Consider the following 17,535-nt stretch of genomic DNA (forward strand, 5'->3'; position numbering starts at 1 on the left):
TACTGGAAAGAGAGAGCAGTAATCTTTCCTCATTTGTATGTCCTAGCTAAAAAATATCTTTGTATGCCAGCAACAAGTGTCCCTTGTGAGAGAATTTTTTCAAAGGCTGGAGAAATTATCTGTAAAAAAAGAAGTAGGCTGAGTCCTTCAACAGCAGAGAAATTAATATTTTTGAATAAAAATCTATAAGAAAACGAGACATTGTGGCTTGATTTATTTTTATTAATATTCATTTTTCATGACCAAAATCACATTATGCAATGTGAAGAGACTACAGGTTACAAGCTTCATATATTACAAAAATACAATAATTAAAAAAAAAACCAACACATTTTTTTATTAGCTCTTTGTAAAGGTTGTTTCAGATCAACACCTGCAGGTGACCACTAGGTGTCACCGTGGAGACGGGTTTCGGATTGATTCGAAGCCTCGAAACAAAATGGCACATTTGCTTCGACTGTTTCATTGCTTCACGAAGCCTCAATCTGCCCATCACTAACTTAAAGTAACAAAACTCAAAAAACAAACACAAAATGAAAAACAAAAATGGGGGAGAGCCTTCCTCTCCAACTGCAGCCAACTCACTTCCTGGATCGTACCAATATCGGGCGTGCCCAAGGTGGTATGGCCGTAAGCGAAAACTGCTGCCAAAATTGGGCTATTTAAAAGGTTAGACCATTAATGAAGAAAACTAAGAAGAACTTTTGAAAAAACTCAAACTCTTTCATGCTCTCTGAACAATCTCAGAGACTTTTAAAGGCTTTCTGAAGAAGCTCAGTAGGTCTTTTTTTTTAAACTAAGAAGAACTTTTGAAAAAACTCAAACTCTTTCATGCTCTCTGAAGAATCTCAGACTTTTAAAGGCTTTCTGAAGAAGCTCAGGGACTATTTTTTTTTATTTTTAAATCAAAAAGCTTACAGCACCTGGTATTCCCAGGCGGTCTCCCATCCAAGTACTAACCAGGCCCTACCCTGCTTAGCTTCCGAGATCAGACGAGATCGGGCGTGACTTTTTTTTTTTTTTGCCTTTTTTTTTTATTGCAAAAATTTCAATCAATAAAATACAATAAAATCAATAGAAATTAAAAAATACATATTTTCTTCCACAACCATTCTACATCACATATCATTTCCATCATTTTTTAAAAACTTATTCACTTCCAGGCAACCTCCACATTAGATCCTTTAAAACACCACAAACTTTTGGGGTAAAAACATCATAAAAAACATCCAACTTATTTTCACATTTAAAATACTCATACAATCCTTCAATATACAATTCAGTTTTCCTTTTAAAAACCATCCAAACATCCAACACAATTTTTTCCTTTTTTGCTACAATTCTTCTCTCCCATATTGCACTTTTCATTAGCATCACACACAGATTAATAAAACTTTTGGTTTTACCCTTTTCTTCCATCCCAAACATCACCACTCTGTTCCATTCTACAGTCTTCTCCTTTAATTCCCCTCTCAACATTTCAATCAATCTTTTTCCCTTTTCATTAAAATCTTCCAATTCTCTACAATTCTAAAAACAAGTGTAAAAAAACTTTCATCTTCCACATTACACACTTTACACGTTTCACTTAGTTCCATGTGGATTTTTTTTTAAAATAATGTCAGTAAAAATTGCTCTGTGTCTGATTAAATATTCAAAACTCTCCAATTTCGCGTCTATCATTTTACCTTTCATGTTATTCCATATATCCTCATCTTTTAAATCTTTGTATTTCTGTACCCAGTACTCATTGGCTTTTGGTTTCCTGAAAATCCCCTCTCTAAAAAAACAGTAAAGCATTTTCACAGTACATTCATTAAAAGCATATTTTTCTCCCATCTTTTTCTCCCATCTTTATATGCACTTCTTTCCCTTGTTTCTCTTCTTCCATATCTTCTATTCTTTTTATCCACTCTTTGGGTATTGCTTCTTTCATTATTTCATACTTATTTTGTAGTTCTTGTTCATTAAAATCCTCTTTTGCCACTTCCATTGTATCTATTATATACTGTAATGGTAAAAATCCCTCTTTAAATTCATATAAAATATCTCTAACTCTTGTGATCCCAACATCCCACCATTTCTTTTAAAAAATCACATTCCCCTGATTTAAAATGCCGCTGTTTAGGAATAAAGGCTGGTTTAAAATGCTCTCTCTACCTTGAGGATTAAAATTAACAATAGTTAAAAATGTACCCCAAGCACTCATCAATTCTCTGTAAAAATCTGGCATTCCTTTCACCATCCAATTCTTAGTTTTCATCCATAAAATATTATCTCCCAAATTAAAATTCCCACCTTTATTTAAAAAATATTCCATCGTCTTTTTCCACGTTGTTTTACTTTTCTCATCCAGATACTTTTTTATTACTTTAACTCTTAAGCTATTTTTTCTTTGTTCAACATCTATCAATCCCATCCCTCCCTTTCCAACTTCTCCTATTATAGTATTGTATGCAATTCTTGGAGGTTTTCCATCCCATATAAAATCCAGAAAACATTTTTTCAGCCTTTTTTCCACCCACATCGGCATAGAAGTCACATATAAAACATACCACAACTTTGCTACCATTAAAACATTTACAATCAAAACTTTCCCCTTTAAACTTAAAGTCCTCAATTTCCAAAAAATTTAACCTTCTTTCAATTCCTCCTAGTATTTCTTCCCACATTACTTCTTCATCACATTTTTCATCTTTCCCTATTAAAACACCTAAGATCTTTATTTCCTTTGATTCTTTAAACTTAAAATCATTTGCTAAAACACTTGCCCCTCCAAATCTCATATATACTGTTTTCTCTTCATTTATCTTGCTCCCTGATCCCCTACAAAACGTCTGTACCACTTCCATTGCTTTTTTAACACTCTTTATATCCTTAACCATTATTGTTGTATCGTCTGCGTATTGAAACATGTTTTCATTTTCCCCACTCTCTTCAATGTCTATCCCTCTTACTTCTTTATCTCTTTTAACAGCTAATCCCAAAGGTTCTGCAACTAGTGAATATAAAAGTGCTGATAGTGGACATCCTTGTCTTATTGACCTAGTTAATGTAAAACATTCTGTTAAAAAAACATTACATTTTACTCTTGTTATTGCTCCTTTATATATAATTTTAATCCATTTGATGAACCTTTCCCCAAACCCATACTCACTTAAAATCTCAAATAAATAGTCATGCTCTACTCTGTCAAAGGCCTTTTCAAAATACAAACTAATAACATATCCATCCTTATTTTTTTCTTTCATATACCTTATTCTATCTATTATACTTATTGTTGTGTCCGCTATGTCCTTCCCTTTCACTCCATATACTTGATTTGTTTTGATTATGGTTGGCATTACCTCTTTCAATCTGTTGGCTAAAACTTTTGTTAAAATTTTCAAATCTGTGTTCAACATTGTGATGGGTCTATAATTTTTTTAATCTGCTTTTTCTCCTTTTCTTTTATATATCAACTTAATTAATCCCATCCCCATTCTCTGATTCATTTCATCTTTCTTAAAAGTCTCTTCATATACTTCTTTTAAAATACCGGTTAAAAAATCCTTAAAAGTTATATAAAATTCATTCCCTAAACCGTCAATACCTGGGCTTTTCCTTTTATTCAGTTCACTTATTGCTCTTTTTATCTCTTCTTCTCTTATCTCTAGGTCACACTCTTTTTTGTCATCCTCTCCTACTTTGGTCTTTATTTGTTTCAATAATTCTAGTTTTTCTTCCTCCTTTATTCCTTCTGCTTTGAATAGCTTTCCATAGTATTTTTTATTGCTTTTAGTATCTCTTCATTTGTTTCCACTATCATCTTCCCTTTGTATTCTTTTAAGTGTTTGTGAAATTCCCCTTCTTCTTTCCAAATCAAAAAAAAACTTAGTACATTTCTCTCCTTCCACTGTATACTTTGCTTTACTTCTTAATCGTGCCCCATTATATTTCTTCTCTTCTATTTATTTCAGTTTTTCCTCTATTTCTTTTATTTTTTGTATATCTTTTTCATTCATGTTCAATTCCTTTTCTAGTTGTTCTCGTATTTCTCTTTCCTTACCCTTTTTACATCTCTGAATTATCCCACAATATTTTATGCTAAAATTTTTGATTAGATACTTCACATTTTCCCACCAAATCCTTTTGTCTTCTCTATACATTCCGTTTTCTTTCTCTTTTGTTATAATGTCTTGTACACTTAAGAAATAGTCTTCATTCTTTAAAATCCCTGTGTTTAAAACCCATACTCCCGGCCCTCTTTTCACTGTATCCCAATCAATTTGCATAAAAATAGGTTTGTGATCACTTAAACTTGTTTCTTCATATCTTATTTTTTCTAAAAAGCTTTCCATATTCCGTGTAAATAAAATAAAATCAATTCTCGTTTTACAAATAAAATTCCCCACAATTTGTCTTCTTGAAAATTCTTTTCTCTTTTCATTTCTTTCCCTCCATACATCAATCAATTCATTTTCTTCCATCAGCCCTTTTAACTCTTTTCTTCCTGTATCTGTCTTAAAAACCATTCCTTCAGCCATGTCCAGTTTACTAAAAACAACAGTAAAATCCCCCATAATAACAATTTCCTTATATTTCCTTAAAAGTTCCCTTAAACCATTAAAATATCCCCTCTTCTTAATCTCTTCCGGTGGTGCATGCACATTTACCACAAGTATTTGTGGTATACTGTGACTGTCCACAGGCGGTCTCCCATCCAAGTACTAACCAGGCCCGACCCTGCTTAGCTTCCGAGATCAGACGAGATCGGGCGTGACCAAGGTGGTATGGCCGTAAGCGAGAACTGCTGCCAAAATTGGGCTATTTAAAAGGTTAGACCATTAATGAAGAGAACTAAGAAGAAGTTTTGAAAAAACTCAAACTCTTTCATGCTCTCTGAAGAATCTCAGAGACTTTTAAAGGCTTTCTGAAGAAGCTCAGTAAGTCTTTTTTTTTAAACTAAGAAGAACTTTTGAAAAAACTCAAACTCTTTCATGCTCTCTTTTAAAGGCTTTCTGAAGAAGCTCAGGGACTCTTTTTTTTATATATATATATATCAAAAAAGCTTACAGCACCTGGTATTCCCAGGCGGTCTCCTATCCAAGTACTAACCAGGGCCGACCCTGCTTAGCTTCCGAGATCAGACGAGATCGGGTGTGACTTTTATTTATTTTTATTTTTTTTATTAAAAATTCTTAAAACAATACAGAACAAAGTGCACAAATACAGACAACTCTCATTAAAAACAACTTGATCTCAGAAATATTTGTTACAGTTTTCCCCAACCAGATCTTAAATTCTTTGCCTCCTTTATATGTCTAGTTCTATTTTTATATTTTTTAAATATATTTCCCACTTCATTTGTGTACATTTTAAAAAACACTTCTTCTTTTCCCTCCAATCTCCAATAGTTATAGAGTGTTAACATATAGTCTTTCACCATATTTTTATATAGAATCCACACATCTATCGCAACATCTCTAATTTTAACTATATTCCTTCTTTTCCAAATAGCCTTTCTTGCAAGCATAAATAAAAGATTTATAACCTCTTTGTTTTTACACTTCTCCTCCATTCCTAACATCAAAATTCTTTGCCAATCTCCCTCTTCTGTTTTTTTCCCTTAGCTCATTTATCATATTCTTTACCATTTTTAAAAAGGCACTTAATTTTTCACACAGTAAAAACAAATGCAGCAAACCTTCATCTTGTTTTTTACACACCTTACACAATGCATTTAGCTCTTTTTTCATTAAACACAGTCTAATTTCTGAATAAATAACATTATGCCTAATAAAATAATCCAAGCTTTCCAATTCTGTGCTTATTAAAACCCCTCTCATATTTTTCCATATTTCTTTCTCACTCAAACCATTAAAATGTCTCAACCACATCTCATTTGAATTCGGCTTTTTAAAAGCCTCTTCCATAAAAACATGATAAAACATTTTCATATTCCCCAATTTTAACTCCATTCTTTTACCTTGATTTATAAAAAAACATTTCAATTCTCCCTTCTTTCTTCTCTCCCCACTCTGTATTTTATTCAGCCACTCATTAGGTATTACATTTTTCATCTCTTCATATTGTTTCTTTACACAACTTATATCATACTCTTCCTTTGCCTCCTCTAACTCATCAATGACCACTTGCATTGGTAAAAATCCGTCCCTTATTTCATACAATATATCTCTTACTCTTGAAATTCCAACCGCCCACCATTTTTTAAAAAACATTTCCTTCCCATTATTCACAATATTTTTATTAAAAAACAATGGTTGGTTTAAAATCTCTTCTCTCCCCGCTGGCTTAAAATCCACCTTAGAGAGGAAAAAAACCCAAGCTTTTAAAACTTCCTTATAAAATTCTGGTACTCCTTTAAACATCCACTTCTTCATTTTCATCCATAAAACACTATCCCCCAATTTCACCTCCCCACATTTGTTCAAAAAATATTTCATTGTTTCTTTCCATTCCCCCTTTTCCTCTTCATCTATATATTTTTTCACCACTTTGATCCTCATACTTTTCTTCTTTAGTTCTACATCAGCTAACCCCATCCCTCCTTTATCTGTCTGTCCAATCAAAGTGTTATATGCAACTCTTGGGGGTTTTTTCTCCCAAACGAATTCTGTCACGCATCTTTTCAGTCTCATTTCCACCCATCTTGGTGTTGCACTAACAGTTAAAATATACCACATTTTAGATAACATTAATGCATTTACCACTAAAATTGTCCCTTTCAAACTTAACATCCTTCCCCTCCAAAAAATTAATCTCCTCTCCATTTCTCCCACCATCATTTCAAACATTCTTTCTCTTGCCCCCTTCTCATCTTTCCCTAAAGTCACCCCAGTTATAATGACTAACCAAGCGTATGGGGTGAGAGGGAGAGATATTGCAGATATTACAGGTGGTATAAGAGACATAATAAGTTATTTAAATGAAACGCAGGAGGATGGATATGTTGTTAATTTAGATTTTGAAAAGGCTTTTGATAGGGTAGAACATGGGTTTTTATTTTCAATTTTAGAACATTTTGGGTTTGGGAAAAATTTTAATGATTGGATAAAGATTTTATATAAAAATGTAATGACAAGAGTAAAGTGTAATGGGTTTTTAACTGAACCTTTTAGAATAACCAGGTCTATTAGACAAGGATGTCCACTTTCTGCACAGCTGTATACTTTGGTAGCAGAACCTATAGGATTAATGATTAAAAAAGATAAATGTATAAAAGGTATTAGAATAGAAGAAGGCAAAGAAGAAAAAAGGATATTTCAGTATGCAGATGACACAACGTTGTTTTTAAAAGATTTAGAAAGTGTGAAGGAAGTAATGAGAAAAGTAGAGAGATATGGAAAAGGAACAGGAGCAAGAGTGAATGAAGAAAAGACAGTGTACATGAGGTTTGGAAGGGTACCAAATTTGGTTGGGGTTGTACATTTTGAGGAAGTAAAAGAAACAAAAATTTTGTTCCCTTACACTCAAAATAAAATCTATTCTTGTCTGACACATGAAATTCCCTACTAATTGTCTTCTGGAAAAGTCTCTTTTTCTTTCATTTTCATCTCTCCAGACATCAATCAAATTACTCTCCTCCATCATCTCTTTTAACGCTTTCCTTCCCACATCTGTTTTAAAAACCATCCCATCCGCCATGTCAATCTTACTAAAAACTGTATTAAAATCCCCAACTAAAATTCAATTATTCCATTTCTTTGTTAAAATCCTAATTCCCTCAAAAAATTCCCTTTTTTCTCCCTCATGCGTAGGTGCATGCAAGTTAATTATCACAAATTCATTATCACCTTGTGTAATTTTAATCCCATTACATTTGCCTTTTTTGTCATTATATACTTCACATGAATTAATTTCAACATTTTCTCTTATTAAAATTGCTACCCCTCTTCCCAACCTTCCATCACCATTATTATAAAATATTTGCCCTTTCCATCTATTTTTCACATCCTCTATCATTTCTTATTTCCAATTTGTTTCTTGTAAAATTATCACATCTTGTTTTTTACATAGTTCATTTAACATTTCAAATTTCCTTTTACCGATTAATCCTCTTGCATTCCAACATACCAAATTTAAAACCATACTGTACAAAAATAAATAATTAAAAACGTTCATTCTTGATTATCTTCTCCGTCTTCCCTTCTCAACCCCTCAACCGTATTATCTAATTGTTTAAGTCTTTTTCTTTTTGCCAGTTCTAAATTAGGTGTTACCTTCTGTTGTTTTCTTCGTGGCATTATTCCCAGTTCTCTGTCATTTTGTGCCTCCGTTTGGTTCTTCTTTCCTTCATCTCGTGCCAGTTTTACTTCATTCAGTTCTTCTCCCCTTGATATTGTTTCTTCTGTTGATTCATCTTCCTCCATTCTTTCCTCTTGATCTCCTACTTCCTGTTGCTCCTCATTTTCTTGTTCTTTACTAGTCCCTTGTTTCTCTCCTCCTGTTGTCTCGTACTGTTCTTCCTTTTTGTTTGTTTCTTGAGTTTCTGTAGTATCGTTATGCATCTGCCCGTTCACTTGTTGCTCCTCCTCTTCCTCGTTGTTCTGCATCCAGCATTCACATTTGTTTAGTGTTTTAAAACAGTCTGGGCACTTCACTGCATTGCATTCCCGTGCAAAGTGGCCATGCTCCTCACATTTGCGACACTTGAAATCTGGACAGTCTTTCAGGATATGCTACGGGCTCATACACAACCGGCAGGTTTTAACCTGCTTATTGTGTATCACCCGAAAATGCTGAGTTCCCTCTGCTGTCTCAAACCGCGTACTGTATGGAAGTGACGCCACCTCTCTTGGGAATTTTGCCTTAATGAACCTTGTGCGATCTTCAATGCCCGTGCCTGGATAGTATCTCCTCTTTACAGTTGAGACGGGGATAACTCCCCACCCCTCCAGTTTTGTTATGATTTCCTCGTCCTCCAGATAAACGGGTAGATGCATAAACGATACTACATACTCCCTGTCTTCCAACTTCTTCACTTCACACATTTGTCCATTAATCTCCAGTCCGTTTAACAGTTCATCACATAAATCCTCATTTTCCATTGTTACCTCATTTTTTTCTGTTGTTTTGGGCACACTGCCAAAATTCCTTCCACACCGATTTTCTTTGTTATTGCTTTGATGATATTCTCTCCATTGCCATCTCTTGTTTCACTCACATCAATAGTTATTGTTGCCTCCTTCTTGTATAGTCTTTTGGTGTTGCTTATGATCTTTTCTCGTTGTCTTAATTCAGTCCTTTGTTCTTTTGCCATTTCTGTTTCTGCCGCCATTTCCGTGTTGATGCCGAGTAGTCTGTCCGTATCACTCATTCTAACGAAAAAAACAAAACAAAAACCACTCCACAGGCAGCACGCAGCTGCTGGTTTGTGGTTTAAAACAAAAAAACAAAACTATACTACAAAAAAACTAACACAAACTTTTAAACAAAAAAAACATAAAACAAATAAAAAAAACAGAGAGCCTCTTGGTTTCAGACACACCACTTCCTGGTTGCTCAACAGTGCTCCAAGGTGGTATGGCCGTAAGCGAAAACTGCTGCCAAAATTGGGCTATTTAAAAGCTTAGACCATTAATGAAGAAAACTAAGAAGAACTTTTGAAAAAACTCAAACTCTTTCATGCTCTCTGAAGAATCTCAGAGACTTTTAAAGGCTTTCTGAAGAAGCTCAGTAAGTCTTTTTTTTTAAACTAAGAAGAACTTTTGAAAAAACTCAAACTCTTTCATGCTCTCTGGAGAATCTCAGAGACTTTTAAAGGCTTTCTGAAGAAGCTCAGGGACTCTTTTTTTTAATTTATTTTTTTATATATATCAAAAAAGCTTACAGCACCTGGTATTCCCAGGCGGTCTCCCATCCAAGTACTAACCAGGCCCGACCCTGCTTAGCTTCCGAGATCAGAGGAGATCGGGCGTGACCAAGGTGGTATGGCCGTAAGCGAAAACTGCTGCCAAAATTGGGCTATTTAAAAGGTTAGACCATTAATGAAGAAAACTAAGAAGAACTTTTGAAAAAACTCAAACTCTTTCATGCTCTCTGAAGAATCTCGGAGACTTTTAAAGGCTTTCTGAAGAAGCTCAGTAGGTCTTTTTTTTTAAACTAAGAAGAACTTTTGAAAAAACTCAAACTCTTTCATGCTCTCTGAAGAATCTCAGACTTTTAAAGGCTTTCTGAAGAAGCTCAGGGACTCTTTTTTTTTTTTTTAAATCAAAAAAGCTTACAGCACCTGGTATTCCCAGGCGGTCTCCCATCCAAGTACTAACCAGGCCCGACCCTGCTTAGCTTCTGAGATCAGACGAGATCGGGTGTGACCAAGGTGGTATGGCCGTAAGCGAAAACTGCTGCCAAAATTGGGCTATTTAAAAAGTTAGACCATTAATGAAGAAAACTAAGAAGAACTTTTGAAAAAACTCAAACTCTTTCATGCTCTCTGAAGAATCTCAGAGACTTTTAAAGGCTTTCTGAGGAAGCTCAGTAGGTCTTTTTTTTAAACTAAGAAGAACTTTTGAAAAAACTCAAACTCTTTCATGCTCTCTGAAGAATCTCAGACTTTTAAAGGCTTTCTGAAGAAGCTCAGGGACTCTTTTTTTTTTGTTTGTTTTTTTAAATCAAAAAAGCTTACAGCACCTGGTATTCCCAGGCGGTCTCCCATCCAAGTACTAACCAGGCCCGACTCTGCTTAGCTTCCGAGATCAGACGAGATCGGGCGTGACCAAGGTGGTATGGCCGTAAGCGAAAACTGCTGCCAAAATTGGGCTATTTAAAAGGTTAGACCATTAATGAAGAAAACTAAGAAGAACTTTTGAAAAAACTCAAACTCTTTCACGCTCTCTGAAGAATCTCAGAGACTTTTAAAGGCTTTCTGAAGAAGCTCAGTAAGTCTTTTTTTTTAAACTAAGAAGGACTTTTACACGCTACCTTGTGAGAATGCCTTCCGTGGGCCATTTTCGCCAATTTTTTATTTTAGTGTCTCACTTCTCCATAGTTAAATCAGTTGAAATTCTTCATGCCTTGAAGGACCTCCTCGACATGTGGAAAGGCCTACTAAGTAGAGGGGGGTCGCAGTTACACTCTTGGAGGCCCCCCTCCCTGCAGATTGCAATTCCATCTCTAATCAAACACAACTGAATTACCTGATCAAAGCCTTTGGGCCATAGTCCAAAATGGCAGCCAGATGTGTCGCAGTTCAACTCAAAATCAAGAGGTAGCTGTCAGTTCACCAAAAACTCTCAATGAGTCAAAATTGCAAACTCCATTATTAAAGACCAGAGGTGCCCAGTCCTGCCGATCGACTGTCCTGCACAGAGCAGGATTGGGCACCCCTGTGTGCTATACATTATTATTATATTTAAATTCATTTTGGAAGTGTCATTATAATAATTGCAAGTTATTGTTGTCTCTGATTATTGCATAATAATATTTTCAGCTGCTTTTGCACCTATTCAGAGCACACTCTAGGTGTCTGGCCCTCATTAAAACCTCTGCTGGCAGCGGTGGGATTCGAACCCTCGCCCCCGAAGAGACTGGAGCCTAAATCCAGCACCTTAGACCCCTCGGCCAAGCTACCCCGGCTTGGCTACTCTAGTGGGCCATTTTCTGGCCATTAAATTTCAGAAATAGGGAAATTGTTGGGTGTGGACCTTCATCGTCAGGCTCTGAAGCCCGCCGAGTTCGGCCAAGGAAAGCAAAAAAGGCTGAGTTTTGAAGAGACTGGAAGCAAGCAGTGTCACTTCTCCAGTCTTTTCACAAGTGCCTTCTAAAACTTAAACTTGGCAGCTGTGGGATTTGAACCCACGCCCCCGAAGAGACTGGAGCCTTAATCCAGCGCCTTAGACCACTCGGCCACGCTACCTTGTAAGAATGCTTTCCGTGGGCCATGTTCGTCGATTTTTTCTTTTAGTGTCTCAATTCTCCATAGTTAAATCAGTTGAAATTTTTCATGCCTTGAAGGAGCTCCTCGACAGGTGGAAATGCCTACTAAGTAGAGGGGGGACGCAGTTACACTCTTGGAGGCCCCCCTCCCTGCAGATTGCAATTCCATCTCTAATCAAACACAACTGAATTACCTGATCAAAGCCTTTTGGCCATACTCCAAAATGGCAGCCAGATGTGTCGCAGTTCAACTCAAAATCAAGAGGTAGCTGTCAGTTCACCAAAAACTCTCAATGAGTCAAAATTGCAAACTCCATTATTAAAGACCAGATGTGCCCTATCCTGCCGATCGACTGTCCTGCACAGAGCAGGATAGGGCACCCCTGTATGCTATACATTATTATTATATTTAAAATCATTTTGGAAGTGTCATTATAATAATTGCAAGTTGTTGTTGTCTCTGATTCAAGAGGGTGCATATTTTCAGCTGCTTTTGCACCTTTTCAGAGCACACTCTAGGTGTCAGGCCCTCATTAAAACCTCTGCTGGCAGCGGTGGGATTCGAACCCTCGCCCCCGAAGAGACTGGAGCCTAAATACAGCGCCTTAGACCCCTCGGCCAAGCTACCCCGGCTTGGCTACTCTAGTGGCCCATTTTCTCGCCATTAAATTTCAGAAATAGGGAAATTGTTGGGTGTGGACCTTCATCGTCAGGCTCTGAAGCCCGCCGAGTTCGGCCAAGGAAAGCAAAAAAGGCTGAGTTTTGAAGAGTCTGGGAGCAAGCAGTGTCACTTCTCCAGTCTTTTCACAATTGCCTTCTAAAATGTAGACTTGGCAGGGGTGGGATATGAACCCACACCCCCGAAGAGACTGGAGCCTTAATCCCGTGCCTTAGACCGCTCGGCCACGCTACCTTGTAAGAATGCTTTCCTTTTCTTTTAGTGTCTCACTTCTCCATAGTTAAATCAGTTGAAATTCTTCATGCCTTGAAGGAGCTCCTCGACAGGTGGAAAGGCCTACTAAGGCCTACTCTGGACCGCTTCCCACGTACCGACAAGGACAAGAAAGGTTCAGTAGATTATTTGCACTAAATGAATGGTTAATGTCATGGTGTAATGAACAGAAACTGCTCTTTGTAAATAATTGGAATCTGTTCTGGGAGCGACCTAGGCTCTACCGTGCTGATGGCCTGCACCCCAGCAGAATCGGAGCGGCTGTTCTGTCGGACAACATCTCCAAGACGTTACACACCATATGACTAGAAAATCAAAGTCCAAATCACAGTCTTTGCTGTGCCAAATTAATTGATATAATTAGTGTAGAACATTATATAGAAACTGTGTCTATTCCTCGTTTAGTGAGGCCATATAATAAATCTACTGTAGGATCTAGGAAAAATCTTATTGTAATTAAACCTGAAAATCTAAATATCAGTGAACAAAAACAATTTCTAAAACTAGGTCTTCTAAACATTAGATCGCTCACACCCAAGGCGGTTATTGTAAATTAAATGGTCACAGATAATAGTTTCGATGTACTTTGCCTTACTGAAACCTGGCTTAAACCAAATGAGTATTTCGGTCTAAATGAGTCTACTCCACCAGGATACTGTTATAAGCATGAGCCCCGTCTGATCGGTCGTGGCGGCGGTGTTGCAACAATCTATAGAGATATTCTTAATGTTACTCAGGAAACAGGTCACAGGTTTAATTCGTTTGAAGTACTTGTACTAAATATTACGCTCTTAGATGTAAGAAAGAAATCCCTATTATCCTTAGCCTTGGCTACTGTATATAGACCTCCAGGGCCCTATGCTGATTTCCTAAAAGAGTTTGCAGAGTTTCTCTCAGATCTATTGGTCAATGTCGATAAAGCAATAATTGTTGGAGATTTTAACATACACGTAGATAACACAAATGATGCGTTAGGGACTGCGTTTACAGATTTATTAAACTCTTTTGGGGTCAAGCAAAACGCCAGTGCTCCCACTCATCGTCTAAATCATACACTAGACTTAATTATATCATATGGAACCAATCCAACTGATATAGATAGTATACCGCAAAGTGACGATCTCACTGATCATCACATGGTAACTTGTATAATACGTATTGCTGAAATTTGTCATGTTGCGCCACGTTATAGACCAGGCAGAACAATCGTTCCAACCACTATAGATAGATTCTCAAATAGCTTACCTGATCTATCTCAGCTGCTCAGTGAACCCAATCAAACAGATGAACTAGAGGAAATGACTAGCAGTTTGAGCACCATTTTCTCTAGTACATTAGATATTGTTGCACCGATTAGATCAAAAAAGGTTAGAGAGAAAACTAAAGCACCTTGGTACAACAGTGCTACGCATGTTATCAAGAGAGAAACTCGTAACTTAGAGCGTAAATGGAAACAAACTAATTTAGAGGTCTTTAGAATCGCGTGGAAAGACTGTCACGTTATAAAAAGGCTCTAAAAGCAGCCAGGGCTGAGCATCTCCGCAAACTAATAGAAAATAACCAAAATAATCCAAGGTTTTTATTTAACACCGTGGCTAGACTAACAAATATACAGACATCACCAGAGCAAAATATTCCGTTACAGTATAGTAGTAATGATTTTATGAACTACTTTAATGAGAAAATAGAAAGCATCCATAACACAATTGTAAATGTACACTCTTTTATGGTGTCTTATGATTCAGCCTCAATTATCGCCCCTCTGGAACAACTACACCGCTTTACAACTATAGGACAAGAAGAGCTAAATAAACTTATCATTGCATCGAAACCAACAACATGTTTATTAGATCCAATACCCACTAAACTACTGAAAGAAGTGTTACCTGTAGTGGAAGATCCTCTTCTTAATATTATTAACTCGTCTTTATCTTTAGGTCATGTTCCAAGAATATTCAAGCTGGCAGTAATACAACCTCTCATTAAGAAACCGCAATTAGACCCAAATAACTTAGCAAATTACAGACCCATTTCAAATCTTCCATTTATGTCTAAAATACTAGAAAAAATTGTGTCCGCTCAATTGTGCTCTTTCTTGCAAGAAAATGAGATATATGAAAAATTCCAGTCAGGATTCAGACCGCATCATAGCACAGAAACTGCGCTAGTTAAAATTACAAATGATTTACTTTTAGCTTCTGACCAAGGCTGTATCTCAATACTAGTTCTACTCGATCTTAGCGCTGCGTTCGACACTATCGATCATAAAATACTCCTGGATCGACTACAAAACTACACTGGTGTTCAGGGACAGGCATTAAGCTGGTTTAGATCGTACTTATCAGACCGTTATCATTTTGTCTGTTTAAATGGGGAAAAATCAAAGATAACGTCAGTAGACTATGGAGTGCCGCAAGGATCGGTGTTAGGCCCTCTGCTATTCTCAATATATATGCTCCCACTTGGTAATATTATAAGAAAACATGGAATTAATTTCCACTGTTATGCTGATGACACTCAATTATATATTTCATCACGGCCAGATGAAAACACTAACTTATCAAATTTGACAGAGTGTCTCAAAGATATAAAATGCTGGATGACGCGTAATTTCCTGCTACTAAATTCAGATAAAACGGAGGTATTACTTATTGGTCCAAAAAACTACCCACAAACTCACTTACAATACAACTTTAATATAGAAGGATGTCCTGTTACTTTATCCACTACAGTAAAAGACCTGGGTGTTATACTAGACCGCAACTTGTCTTTCGAAAATCATATTTCATATGTTACAAGAACAGCCTTTTTCCACCTTAGAAACATTACAAAGCTACGTAACATGCTATCTGTTTCTGATGCAGAAAAGTTAGTTCATGCATTCATGACCTCGAGACTAGATTATTGTAATGCTATATTAGCTGGCTGTCCTGCATCCTCAATAAACAAGCTACAGTTAGTGCAAAATGCAGCTGCTAGAGTTCTTACTAGATCAAGAAAATATGATCATATAACACCTATTTTATCATCTCTACACTGGTTACCTATCAAATTCCGTATCAATTACAAAGTACTATTACTGACCTATAAAGCCCTAAATGGTTTAGCTCCTGTGTATTTAATGGACCTTCTATCGCCCTACAATCCATCGCGTTCTTTAAGATCACTAAATTCGAGGCTTCTGGTCATTCCTAGGATATCTAAGTCCACTAAAGGAGGGAGGGCGTTCTCACATTTAGCTCCAAAACTCTGGAATAGCCTTCCTGATATTGTTCGAGGCTCTGACTCGCTGTCCCAGTTTAAAACTAGATTAAAGACGCATCTCTTTAGCCAAGCATTTACATAATGCTTACCTTTTATACCACAGCTGAATCAGATCAACGATCAATATACACGTTCCTGTGTATATTGCGTGAATGACGGCTGGTTGGGTAGATATTGTGTTTTGCGGTAGGTGGTATGCCATACGGAACCGTTGCCACTGAACCTGCTTTAACGACGACAGTGGGGCTCGACAGCCTTAGTCTAACGGGTCGGCGCGTATGGTTGGGCTGCGGAGAGATTGTGGTTGGGTCTCAGTAGCAGGAGGGATGTAGAGGATGTAGAGGATGTAAACTCGTCTCAACACCGGCGTGATTACTTGGACTTCCAAAAGATGGAAATGGATAAATATTCTAAATGTTCCGATCCAATCTGCCTTGTAATGCTGCCCGAATCATAAATCATGCACTGTTCCTTCGTTGGCCAGAGGAGAACTGGCCCTCCGACTGAGTCTGGTTTCTCCCAAGGTTTTTTTCTCCATTCTGTCACCTGATGGAGTTTTGGTTCCTTGCCACTGTTGCCTTGGCTTTTGGCTTGCTTAGTTGGGGACATTTAATATTCAATAATATTATTGATCTGCCTTGCTAAAGGTGGACGTTGACTCAATTTTCTTTTAGAAACAAACTCTGTTATATTATTTTCATCTTATCACTGTGAAGCTGCTTTGATACAATCTGTATTGTAAAAAGCGCTATATAAATAAAGGTGACTTGACTTGACTTGACTAAGTAGAGGGGGGATGCAGTTACACTCTTGGAGGCCCCCCTCCCTGCAGATTGCAATTCCATCTCTAATCAAACACAACTGAATTACCTAATCAAAGCCTAATCGAATTACCTAATCAAAGCTCGGCCACGCTACCTTGTGAGAATGCCTTCCGTGGGCCATTTTCGCCAATTTTTTCTTTTAGTGTCTCACTTCTCCATAGTTAAATCAGTTGAAATTCTTCATGCCTTGAAGGACCTCCTCGACAGGTGGAAAGGCCTACTAAGTAGAGGGGGGACGCAGTTACACTCTTGGAGGCCCCCCTCCCAGCAGATTGCAATTCCATCTCTAATCAAACACAACTGAATTACCTGATCAAAGCCTTTGGGCCATACTCCAAAATGGCAGCCAGATGTGTCGCAGTTCAACTCAAAATCAAGAGGTAGCTGTCAGTTCACCAAAAACTCTCAATGAGTCAAAATTGCAAACTCCATTATTAAAGACCAGAGGTGCCCAGTCCTGCCGATCGACTGTCCTGCACAGAGCAGGATTGGGCACCCCTGTGTGGACTTGACTTGACTAAGTAGAGGGGGGATGCAGTTACACTCTTGGAGGCCCCCCTCCCAGCAGATTGCAATTCCATCTCTAATCAAACACAACTGAATTACCTGATCAAAGCC

The 17,535-nt window shown here is 37.2% G+C and overlaps 4 non-coding genes and 1 pseudogene across 4 annotated transcripts; all 5 read right to left on the reverse strand.

Moving 5' to 3' along the window:
* Positions 1-4,668: 4,668 nt before the first annotated feature.
* LOC143728753 (5S ribosomal RNA) lies at positions 4,669-4,784 on the reverse strand (annotated as a pseudogene).
* A 5,041-nt stretch (positions 4,785-9,825) lies between these two features.
* LOC143728764 (5S ribosomal RNA) lies at positions 9,826-9,944 on the reverse strand. The gene has a single exon (XR_013199888.1). It is a non-coding gene; the product is annotated as a 5S ribosomal RNA (ribosomal RNA).
* Positions 9,945-10,219: 275 nt separating this feature from the next.
* On the reverse strand, positions 10,220-10,338 carry LOC143728772 (5S ribosomal RNA). The gene has a single exon (XR_013199893.1). It is a non-coding gene; the product is annotated as a 5S ribosomal RNA (ribosomal RNA).
* A 282-nt stretch (positions 10,339-10,620) lies between these two features.
* On the reverse strand, positions 10,621-10,739 carry LOC143728794 (5S ribosomal RNA). Its single transcript, XR_013199900.1, has one exon. It is a non-coding gene; the product is annotated as a 5S ribosomal RNA (ribosomal RNA).
* A 1,036-nt stretch (positions 10,740-11,775) lies between these two features.
* Positions 11,776-11,857, reverse strand: trnal-aag (transfer RNA leucine (anticodon AAG)). The gene has a single exon. It is a non-coding gene; the product is annotated as a tRNA-Leu (tRNA).
* Positions 11,858-17,535: the final 5,678 nt, after the last annotated feature.

The sequence above is a fragment of the Siphateles boraxobius genome, unplaced genomic scaffold (assembly GCF_051911475.1).
Source record: "Siphateles boraxobius isolate OS27281-9 unplaced genomic scaffold, OSU_SipBor_1 12, whole genome shotgun sequence".
Lineage (NCBI taxonomy): Eukaryota > Metazoa > Chordata > Actinopteri > Cypriniformes > Leuciscidae > Siphateles > Siphateles boraxobius.